Source organism: Stegodyphus dumicola, chromosome 9, assembly GCF_044657685.1.
Source record: "Stegodyphus dumicola isolate Sdum_Otavi_A_Nest chromosome 9, ASM4465768v1".
Lineage (NCBI taxonomy): Eukaryota > Metazoa > Arthropoda > Arachnida > Araneae > Eresidae > Stegodyphus > Stegodyphus dumicola.
This window is the reverse complement of record NC_140776.1, coordinates 44,787,414-44,803,385: the sequence shown is the minus strand read 5'-3', so window position 1 is coordinate 44,803,385 and position 15,972 is coordinate 44,787,414. Positions and strand designations below refer to the sequence as shown.

The window sequence follows — 15,972 nt, the reverse complement described above, 5'->3', positions numbered from 1 at the left end:
ATGTTGATGACGAAGAATATAATAGTAATCATGATTCATCCATAGAGAGTAGTGGTTCAGATACAGAAACAAAAAATGAAACTTTGGAATGTAGCAATGAGTTTTATGTTGGAAAAAATGGAGTAAAATGGAACAAAAATAAATTCCGGACTAATGTTAGAATTGGCGCCAAAAATATTATAACTAAACTCCCTGGAAATACGAAGTATTCTAAAGACGTCTCAACACCTTTAGATTCCTGGTCACTGCTTATCGATGAAGCTATGTTAAAAAGTCGACAATACAAATATTTATATTGATTCACTACGTGGAAATTTCACTCGTGAACGGGATGCGAAATCAACAAATGAATTGGAAATCAAAGCTTTAATTGGATTTCTGTATTTATGTGGAGTTTATAAATCATCCATGTGAACGTAAGAGATTTGTGGGCAACAGACGGAACGGGAATGGACATATTTCGGGAAACAATGTCAGTGAACCAATTCCTCTTTCTTTTACGATGCCTCCGTTTTGATGACATTAGAGATCGTTCCAGTAGAAGAAACGTTGATAAATTAGCTCCGATCAGAGAATTTTTTGGAAATTCAAATTTCCAAAAGGCTGATACTGTAGGGGAGTATGTGAGCATTGATGAGAAGTTGGAATCATTCAGAGGTCGTTGTTCCTTCAAACAATATATGCCCAACAAGCCAGCAAAGTATGGCATAAAAATATTTGCTCTTGTAGACACAAGGGTATTATTTTATACCTGGAGTATGGAAATTTATGCTGATAAACAACCAGATGGGCCATTTCAAGTTGAAAATGGTGCAAGCGAAGTTGTCAAACGTTTAATAAGGCCCTTATACAACACTAGTCGAAATTTAACAGTTGATAATTGGTATATGGGATATGAATTATCTCAAGATCTCCTAAAGAAGAAAATTACGATAGTAGGTACAATGCGTAAAAATAAGAGAGAAATCCCACCTGAATTTCTGGCAAAGGAAAGAGAAGTATATTCTTCAATTTTCGGTTTTCAGAAAGAAGCAACACTTGTATCTTATGTGCCGAAAAAAAATAAGAGTGTGATCCTGTTATTCACACTGCATTCTGGCGATCAAATCGATGAATCTACTGGGGAATCTAAAAAGCCTGAAATCATTACATTCTATAACATGACAAAAGGAGAAGTCGATGTTGTAGATGAGATGGCAGCTGCGTATTCTACAGCAAGTGTAGCACGTCGATGGCTTATGGTGATTTTCTTTTCAGTGTTAAACGTGGCTGCCATTAATGCAAGAATAATTCTACTATCAAAGAAGGAACCACCAACGGAATAACGTACCAGGCGTACTTTTCTCAAAGCCTTAGGGATGCAGCTAATAGAAAGTGTGCAAAATGAACGACGACGAGCATCTGTAGTTCCTGATTCTAGACAAATACTGACCACCGATGAACATGTTAACAATGAACCCCCCCCCAAAAAAAAAATCCTAAAATTACTTACAAGAGGTGTACAGAGTGCCCCAAGAAAAAGATAGAAAGACTAGATTCATTTGTGAAAATTGTAGCAAAAGTATATGTATGGAACATATGACCTCATTTTGTAAACAATGTTCAAAAAATTGTAAGTAATTTTACCTCTCCTTATTCTTTCATATTTTGTCTAAAATGAAGTATTAACCTGGTTTTACATTTTAATTTCTTTTAAAAACCGATTAATTTTCTTTGGCAAATTTTTAATTACAAACTTTTTATTCGGGTATGACATACCCGGCGCGTGTTCTCGTGTTCGTCGGATCGGTGCATGTGCTCGCGGGTTAAGAGAAAAAAAAAATATAAATATTATTTGAAATTTTTGTTTGTGTTTCGTTATTTTGTGTATATTGTGTGAGAATGAGAGATGTCTTATATGTAATACTTAAATTTTTTTTGGTATATATTTTGATATTGATTTCGGTTTTTGTTATTTTATATAAATTAAATAAAATATTTTTCCCTATTCAATTCTTTTGACAAAAATGCAACAGTTCCATCCCAGTTTTAATCGAGAACACCCCTCCCCCCAGGCTCTAGCACCTTTTCATACATCTCCGGAGAACTTTCGGCTATTCCCTATGCCATAAAAATAGTATACAGTTACAAACATCGGTGCTTTCCGAATCCAAGCCTAGTGGTATAGCAACTGGCCTTTCTAATCACCCTACTAATGGCAGCGCAAAGTTACGAAAACGGCATCCTTACAGGCGCTAACTACATAATTTGGTATTCAACGCATGCGTGACCCGAGCTGAATACGATTGTCAGCAATGATAAATTTGCTCAAGTGTAAGATGTTTCCTACATTCTTCGTTAACTGCATGAAGTTTAGGTGTCTAGTAAGTTCAGCTGGGTATTATTGCGCGTTATTTGTTACATGTTCCTCGTTCACATCAAAAGTTTGTAAGTATATCTTCGATTTAAGTTCCTGCATGTAGATATTATTAAAAGAGTCTGCATATTTATTGTATTAACTTCTATCATAATATTTATTGACTAACTTCGCACATAATTTCTCTAAATGACTTCAGAACGAACGCATAACAAATGCGTGCACCGACTGAAAAATGTATGATAATTGTTCATACGAATGATGACACTCGGCTCGATGCCATTGGTTAACGAACAGCATTTTCTACCACTTATACAAAGAAATACGGTAACTATTGTCGTATTTTATTAAAGTACATTAAAAATGGGGTATCCAACACGAAAAATACTCGTTCTGATCGGTAAATAATCGTAGTGTATCATCACATTTCTTTATTTTTTACATCATCGAAACTGTATATTGTTTTTTTCATGCGTTCCTCGTTGCTCGTACTTATTTAAATCTAGTTTTATTCGTTGCAACGAATTACGAGTCACACTTCTGTTTATTTACTTATTACTGTTATGCGATGATATTTACTTATTACTGTTATGCGATGATAGTTACTATATTTATTTTTACACATCAGTAGCAGGAATTGCTATACGTTAACTGATAAGTACCTTCGGCCCTTTTGTGAAAAGATATCTCATCAAACCACCATAACAAGATGAAAAAAAATTAACTGTCGCACAAGCTTCTGATAGACTAACACTCTTCTTTACAATTCGAATGAGCGGAGATCCGAAGTTTATCACTTAAAGGATCCACAACTTCAGTGCGGGATTTACGTATAAGCTACACAACCTTTAGCTTAGCCCCTCCCAAAAAAATTAAAATGTAGCATTAAAATACAGAATAACAGACTTAAACGGCACCATATCTCAAATAGCTTATGGCCTTATGTCTAAATCCGGCTCTGCACAACTTTTTAAAAAACAGAATGTAGTTAATTAACTGTACGTATCTTGTTCAGCTCGAACCAAAATGCTTCACTCACTCCGTTCTGAGAGGTGTATTATGAAAATCTTCAATTTGTGTCAAAAAATATTCGATAGAGAAAGAAAAGACACCGAAAGTATGTTTGTTACTTATAATGCTTCTTCCCATCCAAAACACCAAAAAGGACAGACTTTCTAAAGATTTGAAATATGCCCTTAACGCAACTTCCTTGCTTAAGCCTATGAACAAACAGATAACAGCCAATTTCCATAAATTGTACACAACAGCACGTTTCAAATGGTGTTTCGACATCTGTCAGTTTGTAACTGATGTAACAGAAAACTGCAAGTATTATTTGATACTGTGGAAGTCAACACAGTGATCAGGAAGAAATAATCTAAAATTACTCAAAAAATGTCCAGTTTGTTAAGAAGTGTGTATCTTGTTTATGCCCTAATTAAACTCATGAATGGCGAAGTAGAAAAGCTTGTTTTTAACACCACTGGAAGTAAATGTGGAAACTGGAATTAAATGAGCTTCCCACTGAAGAACTGCAAACCCTCTTTGAGCAAGAACATGATAAAAGCCGAAGACGTTTCTTTGGGGAATAAGGGGAACATAAAGAGAGTGATCTTATTCTAATCAAGGACCTTCAAAGGAAGCGAGAGGAGGTATAGGCCATAACCAAATAAAGGCACTCTAGTTAAGCTGAGAGTAACAGAATGGCTATATGTAAAACGACAATGCTTGACGATCATCTTGACGAAGTAGGAACCAGTTTAAAGAACTAACTTGTTAACTTCTTGGAACCTAGATTCAAAAAAAAAAAAAAAAAAAAAAAAGCACTTGTGGATTTAAGGATAGCTGAAGAAACTTCAATGAAAGGCTGGGAATACGTAAGACTAAATGAAATGGGGGGGATATATGTGCATTGTTATAAAAAAATCACGTACTTTTCCGTTTCGCCGGCGCAAATCTTGCTAAGCAGACTTTATTGGCGACAACCTTCAGTATACACATAAAAAACGTTAACTAATGTTAGTTATAAGATTTTTTTTATTTTGAAGGCATAAACATTTTAATATCGTTTAAAATTTTGTAAAAAGCCAATAAATAATAACAATAAAAAAAATTTAAAAAAAATTAATTTAAGAATTTACTATGCTTTCACGGTTCAACATCCTTATTCGCCGGTTCATATCACGCGATCCCAAGTGATCTCATGTCACGTAAACTACGCTACAAAAATCTAATTTTCTCAGTAATTATCTGCATTAATTTCAAGTTAAATCTTAATTTGGAATACAAGTTAAAATGCAAGAATTATTCCACTTCGTACGAACAGCTTACTCAGAAAGCCGCCCAGTCGGTATAGTGGTCAGGGAAGCTGACTGCGATGCCGAAGGGCCTGGGTTCGAATCCCGGAGAAGGCATGGTTGTAACTGTCCGTCCCCTTCATAGGAAAGGAGATAGTGGCCCACCTATTAGTTGCCTCCTTAATAAAGAGACCATTACATCCGGCCTGGTATAGAGTATTAGACTAGGTTACATTTGTAATCGTTCACAATCTGCCATTTGAAGGAAAAAAAAAACACTACTCAGAAATTATGTAAAACAGCAGTGCTTTACTTCGCTAGTGCATTCTCATTAGAATTGATGACCCTTGACTTTGCCTTTTTTATAATTTTGCCTTCCGGTGAGCGGTGTGATTGCATCCTAATTGATTTAATTACCGCGAATGGTTTTAGGACATAAAATTGAACTATCTGGTAAAAATTCTGTGTATGCCAGTATTGAAAGAAATAATCAATCTGATAAGAAATGGCTGCTGCTTGTTTTGAAAATGAGGCGTAAAAGGTTACCAGCGAAGATATTCAGTTTTGGTATCAGTTGTACTATTATAGGCGACTTTATCGCCTGCGCCGGCAAAATGGAAAGTACCAAAAATCCCACTACCACTTTTGAGCATTTTGGACTGGGCTAGGAAAATGTTTAAAATTATTTAATTAATTTCAATAACTTATGGTTAATAACTTCCTCACTTCAAAACAAAAATTATAAACTTTAAAACATCTTTCATTTTAAATATATAGTCATAAGTTTATATTATGATAACCAACCGACAGATATTTCTTAATATTCCTTATTATTTGGACAATTTTATGCTGAAGCCAAGAAGACTGAAAGCTATGCATTTCCAAAGCAAACAACGCGAAACTTCCGTAGCTTCATGTAGCACAAGATAACATATTCGCTTTCCTTCAGAAACCGATCTTATGTCTGGTTATTCACATTCAAGTATTGTGAAAAGAACACACTTTCCTCTCATCTTTTGTGTGGTCAGATATTAGCTGACTAATTAAAGCTGAATAAAACTAATAAAGCTGTTTTAGCAGCAGATCTCACTTTCCTTTTCTATTTACGGAATCCTAAAATCTGATTTCCTCAGACTAAACTCCAAAGACGAAGATTAAAGCCATTACTTGTTAACAGAAGAATACTTCATTTATTATCCAATGAAAATAGTTCTCAGACATCTGCCAAAACTGGAGTTTACGATGAACGGTACATACGTATTAACGCAAACACCTTGGCGCAATTCTTCTCCCCAAATACATAGCGCTCTGATTTCGCTTAAAAATTAATAACCAAATACAAAATCCGTATCGCGCAAACCTCCGTAACACCGGCTATCTACCAAACGAATTTCCTAGTTGTTCATGTTAGAGATTTTGCGGTAAAATTCTGTATTCCTGCACAAATTTTACCAAGGCTTCTTCCATTGCTGGTAAATTTCACAACGCATACTTTAAAATTGAGTTTAAGGGCAAAATATCACGGTTTACTAATAAAAACCGTTGAAACTTGGAATACTGCATAGAGAACACGTACGAAAATGGCGACGTTGCTTGACAAAGATTGCTATGAGCATGGTTGGCTGAAAAACTGTTATGCACATATGGTTGCCAGAGTTTGGCACATTCTAAAAATCTGGTGGTTGCAGTAACCCGGTGAACTTACGACATCAGAATATTGTGAAAAAAGGTGAAAAGTTCACCAGCAAATCGAAAACTACCAACTTTTTTTCTAAAAAGCGACTAATACATTCTGATTCTGAACTGACGATGGAAGCTGATGCGATAAAATCGCATCAGTCGATCTGATTTTATCGCATCAGCTTCCATCGTCAATCGTAAAATTTGAAAGTTTATAATTAATCCCAGGTTTTAAGGCTGGCGAAACATTAGGCAGTATTTCAGATGCAATGCATTCCCCCCCCCCCCCAGTTTTAGTTACAAGATGCCTTAAATGTGATACCGTGAAATACGGAAGAGGAAGAAACAACCTAAGCCGTAATTTGGGTCATCCCGCGAAATACCATGCAAGGTCTTAATTTCCTATATTTAGTGACTCTTGACAGAGATTTCGAAAAGAAATACATTCAAGCCCTGGCGACAAAAACTGAATAATTTCTCACCGCATGACAAAAGACATCATAATGTCTACATCGATTCGGGGTTCAACAGGAAAAATATTAAAAAAAAACAATCTCCTGTGCATATATTTCATTTGCCGTCAGAAGTATTTCGTAAGCTCGCAAATATAAAGTATTTTCCAAAATTTTTCTTACGGAGAAATACAAGCGAAAAAAATTCGCTAATATTCTTAAAATCGGCTAGACAGTTAATTGATAGAAAAGTTACAGTAAGACTTGATTTTTCTACTTTTCAAAAATAAGTTACTTCTATTTGATGTATATTTTCAATTCCAACCGAGTTTACTCCTTACCTTGTTCGTCTACAGTTGTCATGTGATTGGACATATTGAAAAATACTGACTTTGTGGCGTCACGTGTTGCAATGCATTTCACGTACCTTTATCAACGTTACTAGCTCCCAGATGATTTCTTGATTTCTCCCTGTTCATTCGTTATTCTTATTAGCTGATTTTATTAGATGAAGCTCTATGCCATTTCCTTCCCATTTTCTCTTCTCTGCAGGTTCAAGTGAGTTTATTTTCAATTTGGGGGTCTAGGCCGGAGGCCTACCCCAATCTAATAATATCAGTTGGTAGCGTAAATCTGTATTTCGCAACACAGCTATAGTCAAGTAAGACAATCAAGATTCAAAACTTCAGAGTATCGTGGTCTTGTGAATTAAATCTTGAATCAGTAGTTTAGCCTGAGATGGGAACAGAAACATTCATTGTTCGAACAGTGCAAAACTAACTTGCAAGCAAAATACCGAGAATTCAAATGGTGGTAGTGGTGGAAAAGATTTTTAGAGTGGTATTGATTCTGAAGAGACTGCCAAAATAAAATGAAGATTGACGGGGAGGGAACTGAATGTAGAATTAATTATGTAAAAACAATCTCCTTGATGTAGCAATGCAATCAATTATAATGTTTAGTTCTCTGATAGCTTTTGGCTGTTTTCCGTTAACCAAATCGTTAATATGACATGAAAAATTAAGAACAGTACTGTTTTAAATTTCATGAATATTTAAATTTTTTTTTTCTTACTACGGGAACGTAAATTTACTTATTATTCAATTTTTTGTGGAGATATGTGCTTTTAAAAACCATTTGGCATTTGTAATTTGAATCAACGTTATATTTTGGATTCGTAAGGAATCCTATGGAATTTCTAATGGAGTAAATCCGTGGCGTCAGCTAGACAGTGGGACGCAATAAGATCCTATAAATGAGTAGCTTGTTACCAATGGTGACAACAGAATTTAGAGCAATTAAAGGGATGCTTTATGTGTTAAGAATTTGGAGGTTACGTGCGTGACAGAAGCTTCCGCGTGTGATGATTATCGGGAATGATACCCAGATATTTGACCTGCTTGCCGCACGAGATAAGAGTTCCATAAATTTGAACGCTGCCATCGATGTTCCTCAAGCAAATAAAGAGAACAGCTTCTGATTTCGTCATGCCCATTTCTGAAGCCATGATTCAAACAAATATTTTTTTAATGCATGTGCTGAGCTCACAGCTGCGTTAAGTAGCAGATGCTAGTCTTCTGCTAAGTAATCAATGCATGCGTTGTACACAAAGCATTTTCAGGACAAAAATTGGTTCAAATGTCAGAAAAATGATAATTTAAGGGGGGGAAACAAAGACAGTATGAGTAAGGGTGGGATATAATTTCGCATCCCTAATTGTGATCTGCTGTATGGTAAACAATATCGTATGTAGTTGGGCATTATTCTGAAACAGAACTTCCATGTCTTATTCACAAGTGCTGGTTGCTTAAGGCACAATCTTTTGAAAGCAAAACAGCCTTTGAAACCCTTCTTGGAGAGTCCTTTCCTCAACCATAGTCCATTCCTCAACCATATATTCTATTATAATAGTATATGTACCATCTAGGAAGCAAAACCAAAAATGGGCAAAAAACGACGTGTAATTTTAAGGCAACAAACGGCTTAACGTATGAAGGTGGACTTAATTTAATTAATGTAATCTTATAATATTTGTATAGGCATATGTATGTATATACTCCCTGATTTAACTAAATTTTTAAAGAATTTTAAAGAATAGTCCATTCCTCAACCTGAACATATACTATTATAATAGAATACCTATTTATAGTCCACGGTCAATATTCGATGCAGGTATCTTCTTGAGAGAACACACTTCGACCCGCCATGCTTCGGTTCCACGAGTTCAAGAGGTACTCATTTGACCAGCTTATTTATTTTTCCTATTTTTGTCAAGTGGTCAGAAACAATTCAAAATTTAATACCCGTTAATCTTTCGAATTAACGGCCTAAGAACGATCACTATGGGTTCTTTTAGTAGCCTCAAATCTCCCGACAGAAATTTTGCAAACCAACAGCGAGTGAATCGCTAATTAGATGGTTCTTCCTTCCACAACAGATGCAGAATTTCACAGTTTCAACTTTTAAGCCTTGATGTTTTTCCACAACAATGCAACAAACAAGAACTTAATTTGAAATGTTTATGGTAACGGAGGTTCCGAAATTCTTTAAAAATTTAGTTAAATCAGGGAGTATATACATACATATGCCTATACAAATATTATAAGATTACATTAATTAAATTAAGTCCACCTTCATACGTTAAGCCATTTGTTGCCTTAAAATTACACGTCGTTTTTTGCCCATTTTTGGTTTTGCTTCCTAGATGGTATACGTTTTAAAAGAATCTCTTTCTCCCTTTTACAACTGCTCGCACTGCATCATCTTACTCCTTTTTCTCCTACACATTCATTTAGTTTTCAAAACACAAGACCAGAGCACTATTTCCATCTATTCAACTTAGCTCCTGTAAGTCACCCTACCACAGGTACTCGCTGGGCAGATGAGCTAGCTCCACCCATTTGCAGCCAACTGGCAGGCATCTCGAAAGTCTGAGTGAATGATAAGTTACGCATTATTCGGAGCGCTTTCCTCTGCCGAACATTTGAAAAAAATATATACTAGCACAACAAAGTAACAGCTCCAGTTAGCCAGTTTTCTGTACTCTCACCTGGCAGTGAGACCTCAGAGGCAAAGTGCCTAGCGTACCACGCCATTTGCTCTCATCTTTTATGGAGTGAGACCCCTAGTGGGATTCATTGACTGATCTGGTAAAAGCAGAGTAATTTCCTGCTACACACCAGAATAAGACATCAAAGCATCAATAGGTCCAGTACACGTGTTACATACAGGATAGTCTTCCTTCCAATTATCTGCCTCAGTGACTGTCGCCTGATAAACAGCATAAACCTCGGAGCTTTCTTCCGCAACCAGTAGACATCTGACGTCATTCAACGGATATTTCATTTGCAACAACCCAATACGTGTTTGAGTAGGTGAACTGGAACGTTTTCCTGAGGATGATGGATTCTGCAAAATGACCCAGCCAACAATGCAGCTTTTATCTATATCTACAATAACTAATTACAACATGCACAAACTATTGCCATCTAGAGGCAGTTTTTCAGTTAGAACATTCTCGAAGGACGCGTGGATCAGCAAGTTAAAAATCCGGTATGACGTCACAACAGCATGCGCATGCTGACGTTCACAATGACATGGAACTCTTTTCGGACAGCATACAAAATACGCATGATTCCGCGATTTGCAATCCCGCAGTCAACTCTATCACGGCCTTGAAGCGCAAAAGTCACGTGATCTTTTGTTTATGTGGTGTTTGTTAACATATGGTCGTAGAATTTTGATATTTTTTCACTAATGTTACGTAAGTGGATTATTTTGCTGTCCTAAGTGATTTTAAATAACTCAAGCTTTGTTTTATCTATACCTTATTTTATTCTTTTTAATCTTTAGATTTATTTGGGAAAATTCGTAGGTGTTCTGCTCAAGCCTAATCGCACCGTATTTCATTTTACCTTCGAATGCTTTTGCTCCAGTTTGAACATTTTGCATAATATTGTTTTGAATATTTGTTAGGTGTAGTATTTTAGGAATTCTTTATTTTGGTTAAAATATTTCTTTCTAATGGCATATTTAAACACAAGATACCTTGACAATACAGTGTATTTAGTTGCAAATTTAATTACGACAAAAATTAGCATGTCGCTATTTATAATTTACCTAAAAGAAGGGCTGAGTGGCTAAGAAAAATTGCGCGAGATTTAAACAAATTAAAAAAAAAAAACCGTAATATGTACAAAACATTTTGATGAAAGCTTTTCTTAAAAAAGAACTTGCAGTAAATATTATTAGATGAAATTTACATTCAACCATTACATTTATTTTAAATGTGGTTCTAATTAGAGTTCCCCATGATTTAAAAGGTACGATTCAGCAGATTTATTAGCACTAAAAAAATACAGGATTTAAAGTTGTTTCTTTAATTTTTAATAATAATTCTTTGAATAAGCGTGCATTTTATTGGTGAATGGAGTGAAGAGAGATCACTATGAAAATTCACATAGCTGTTGCAATAGTAGGAGAATGGAAATATTGTGCCTTTATTTATTTTACTACTAAAAAAATCTGGATAAAATTTACATCTCTAAATGGATCTAATTTTCCCTTAAACGGATATTATATTACTTTGGAAATAAATTTAATTCAGGTTGCATAAATGGATTCCATATTTATTAAAATTAGGGAAAGAAAGTTTACATTTCAGGATTCCCAAAATTTTTATTATACAAAGAACAATCGTTTTAAAAAAATTCGGCAAAGTTAAACTCAGCGATTGTAGCGGAGAGTCTGCATCAAGTGACCTTTCGAAACTGGTTTTGCTTCAAGGCTATAATACAGTCGGCTATGTTGCAATCCGGGATGACGTCAAGAACAAACAGGTTGTAACGTGCCCTAGATAACACAGCTGCGGCAGGCTCCTCTCAGCGCCTCAATAAGCTCCGCCTCCGGTGCAATGAACGTAATGCTTAGTTAAAACAGGAATGGCTCCGTCATACCTCAGAAGGAAAAAAGTATACTTTTTATCCAACCAGCCTTAATATCTTTCTGCGCATGCGCGAAATAGTTGTCGACCAAACGTTTATCAAGAGTTCAAACGGCTAATCTTTGGAATATGGTAACAGGTAGTTTGGCGACATTTTGGTAAGGCGATAAAGGTTACTAGCTAGGACTTCAGCAGTGTACATGGATAAAGTCAAGAGTGTGCGCAATGCCATTTTTGTGCAATTCTGGTTTGTTTTTTTTAAGTGAAAACAGGTTGACGTGTACATGATGATATCGTGTATGTGCAATTCTTAAAAACGCGGCAAGCAGTGGGCGATTCTGCACTTTCTCCCAATTTCGCACCTAATCTTCGTAATGATTAAGCACTTTTGTTCCATAAGTCGAAATAGCACTACTAAGGCTTCAATGACAACGGATTTAGAGTGACTAACAGCTACGGCCTCTATAATGAAAAATTATGTGATTGTTAAGCACTTAAAATTATACTTATCTTACATATACCCTCTCCTGGACTAAGTTTGTTCTTAGAGTGTACCGTCAGTGCAGTACTCATTTATAAAAACACTAAGTTCGTGAACTCTGTTGGAAAGAACATTTGCGTTCAAGTAGTATTCCCAAAGGAGTTAATATATTAAAATGAAAACAATCATTATCACATGCTTTAACAGCATGCACATACTTGCTCTTCTGAATAAGAGATCCGTTGCCAAATATTTTTTTAATTTCCTTAACGCTGTTATACAAATTCATGAATCCGGATAGTGGGTTACTAGTGTATCAATTTCAGGTATTTTTAAGCGGATTAAGAGTACAATTACCATTAGAAAGAGTAGGGACACAATTGTTTGCACAGTTTTAAATACCGAACATGTTATTGGATCTGTTTTTGCCATAATGGAGTAATGATATATTAGGTGCAGGTTTTACCGTAATTGGTGGTTTAGAATGTGATTGAAAGCCGATAGGCCATTCAACCACAGACTGACTCTCATCCTCATCTAAGGCGTCTCAAATGCCAAGTTGCATTTTTTTTAAGACAGCGGTTTCTAGCCGTTTTGGAGGCTTAAGAAATTTAGTCTTATCGTTAGAGTTATACTTAACAGACTTACTTTTTTTTAGTTTTTGATATTAGCTTTTGGATTGCTTGCAAGAAAAGTTTTGCACTTACCTCGAAGCTGAACAGTTTCGCTTTTGATGCAATCCAGTTTCTCCTTGAAGGCTGCAGTTGTGGCTAAGTCTTCAGTTACAGAGAACTTGACCAAACGAGCTGATTATGACTCAAGCTACGGCCAAATGAACAAAATTACTAGAATGTCAATTATTTCAGGTACTTTCAATGCTTCTCACTATCAGTTTAGACACATCAATGCGAACGCGTCGATGTATTGGAAAATCAATTCATCAATGCGATTGCATTGATGTTATCTTACGTTATATTTTTCACACACACACACACACACACACACACACACACACAAAAAAAAAAAAAAAAAAAAAAAAAAAGATTTTTGTGATATTTTTTGACGCCCGATTATTCCAAAAATTTGAGATTTTATCCTCTATCAGATAACATGATTTTGGTAACTTTCTCATACACAGTAATTGGCATTTCTTACGACAAGGGAATGGAACAGGTAAAATTCTAAAAATATGCTTTTAAAATCAAACACAAGTTAATTAAATTTCAATTTGACGACATGCCTTAAACACCCACATTTGTAAAATGGAAAAAACAGGCAGTAAAATATATTTAATAGCAAGTTTTATAAAGTATATTTCGTATTTATCGTATAAAAATGAATTCTTGTAGTACATAACTACAAAAATAATATAACTACTAGTCCTGACTAATCCACAACCATATGCACAGCCGAGCAGCATAACTTCTATGCGCTATTTTCACTGGCCCTGCATTCACGCAAGACAAACTAAAAACATAGCCAATTCGATACATGGAAATCAAATCCAGGACACAACGAAGAAAGTTCTGCAGATTTGGCCATTTTGAGAACCGCAAATTATTTATATCAAAAATCCACCAATATGATTCTTTCAAAAAATCAAAGATATATGCTATAAAATTATAAAGTCTTTTTCTAGAAGAAAATATATATTTTCCTTATAATATACAATGTCTGGCGGCAAAGTAAGAAAAATTGATTTAGCTGGTTTGGTTTTGCCGGAATATTGCAGAGAAGGAATGTGTGCGACTCGTTAAGGTAATGTCACAGGTGACCATATCACGTGCGGCAGTATTTCAAGTGAGTATTCTTCAGTTCTGCCGTAAGGAAGACTCGAAAAGCAGGTGCGGGCGCACACGCACACACACAAAGATGATAAATAAAAATAGAGAGAGTAAAACAAAATTCAAGTTCTATTCAGTTTCTAAAGATTGGATAATTAAATTCTCATAAAATTAGTGGCTGAATTAGTAAAAAAAAAAAAAAAAAAAATGCTACTGTTGGGATTCGAAGCAGCGCCCCTTAACCGATTCGAAAAGCAGATGCGCACGCACACAAACACAAAGGGGGGGGGGGAGATTATTATATAAGAAATTTTAAAATATAAAATTCAAGTTCAAGTGCTATTCACTTTCTGAAGACTAGCTTTATGGGCTTCTCGATCCCAAACACGGCCCACCAGCGGCCGAGCGGCTAAGTCGTTCAATACTGGTAGTTTCGTCCAAGGTTCTAATCCCGCAAATTATGCATGCGCGTTTTCTCTATGTGTAACGTCTTTACGCGCCAGTTTGTCTTAGAAAGTCCTCCCTCCTCTTAGGCAGATAGCCGTCGAGGCTCTGCCATAATCACACAACCAAAACAAGCAACACGCGGTAACGACTGTCTGGAATTGGTCCAAAACAGGTTCTCTGCTGTCTTCTAGTGCAGAGATTTCCCTTTCAAAAACATCCGAAAAGTTCGCTGCTAATAAGGTACGTACCAACAAGTTCTATAATTTGACTATTACAAGCGACATCCTCCCACTCTTCCCCCTAAAAAGTACAAAAATTTTAAATTATAAGTTACTTTACACTTAAGTAATAAACCAATTTCATTTGACACTGAAAAAATTTAGAATAATGCAATACATTTTTAAGAAACACAATTTTAAAACCAAAAATTATATCCATATCATACTACACACATTTAACTTTGAAAATTCAGTCAGTTTATGTACACAATTAAAAAATAAATTTAGTAGTAGTAAATGCCAAATAAAAAACATCATAAAATTTTCAGAACTTTTAAAACATGAAATGCAGAAGCAAAAACTACTAAATTTTCAAAATATGACAACATATGAACAGTTTATTCAAAAATATGTTATATTAATATATATGTTAAATAATTATTTATTATATATAATTATATATGTTTATTTAACATATATAAAATACAAGTTAAATAAAATGCATCAATTTTTTCAGAAATTCAACGTCAAATGTTAAAGCATAAAAACATGACAAGATTTAAAAAAAAAATAAAAAAATGAAGGTACTTAATTGTAATAAATACCTGAAATTGATTCAGCTGGTAACTGAGAAAAAGACAAAATTATTTGAATATATTAATAGTATAATAGTACTTAAGAATATTTTCACTTAAGAATATTTTCACAATCACGTGGTGCTACTAGCACCACGATACTCCGCTGAAGACTGAACAACATCTCCCGCGCGAATTCGTCTTACATCTCTGTAACACATTGTTGGCGACTTATCGCGAAATTGGCGATCAGAAACTAATTGATACGACAATTCTATGTGGATTACTGTATTTATGAAGTTTTGTGAAAACTCCGTAATTATATTCATCGTCAGTATATGCTTGTTATTTGAGAGTTTGATACTATTACTTTCATGATAATTAAACAATCGCACTAAGTGAATTTAAGATCATATAACATGATAATATATATATCTATAAGCTGGCTTAGAATATAGTTTCTATTAATAAAGTTAATGTGCTAAGTATGTGAAATATAAAATGCTCTATGTGATTTAAATGTCATACTAAAGAATTCAAGAAATTAATTATTATATTGCGAGAATTAAAATTTGATGGGTGACGAAAACTTTTGCCAACGAGATAGATATTTTTGCTTATTGAAGTAGAAAAATTATTCATATTTACAGTGTTCAGATCGTCCTTAACATCAAAATTGCGAATAAAAAATTTAAGAAATTGTCTCCTGACAAGATATTACTAAGCTGTACTGTGGATCC

General features: G+C 34.9%; 1 protein-coding gene across 4 annotated transcripts in view; it reads right to left on the bottom strand.

Annotated features, from left to right (window-relative positions):
• Window positions 1–15,402, bottom strand: part of LOC118197241 (uncharacterized) — a 63,489-nt gene extending 48,087 nt beyond the window's left edge. For 2 of the 4 annotated variants that reach the window (XR_015042965.1, XM_085823394.1), the window contains exon 1: window positions 15,263–15,402. The gene's annotated coding sequence lies outside the window, so the exon portion shown is untranslated. Of the gene's footprint in view, window positions 1–7,212; window positions 8,715–10,981; window positions 13,031–15,262 lie in introns of those variants that run through there. The other 2 variants (XR_015042966.1, XM_085823396.1) reach the window with 2 other exon arrangements.
• Between the last annotated feature and the right edge of the window lie 570 nt (window positions 15,403–15,972).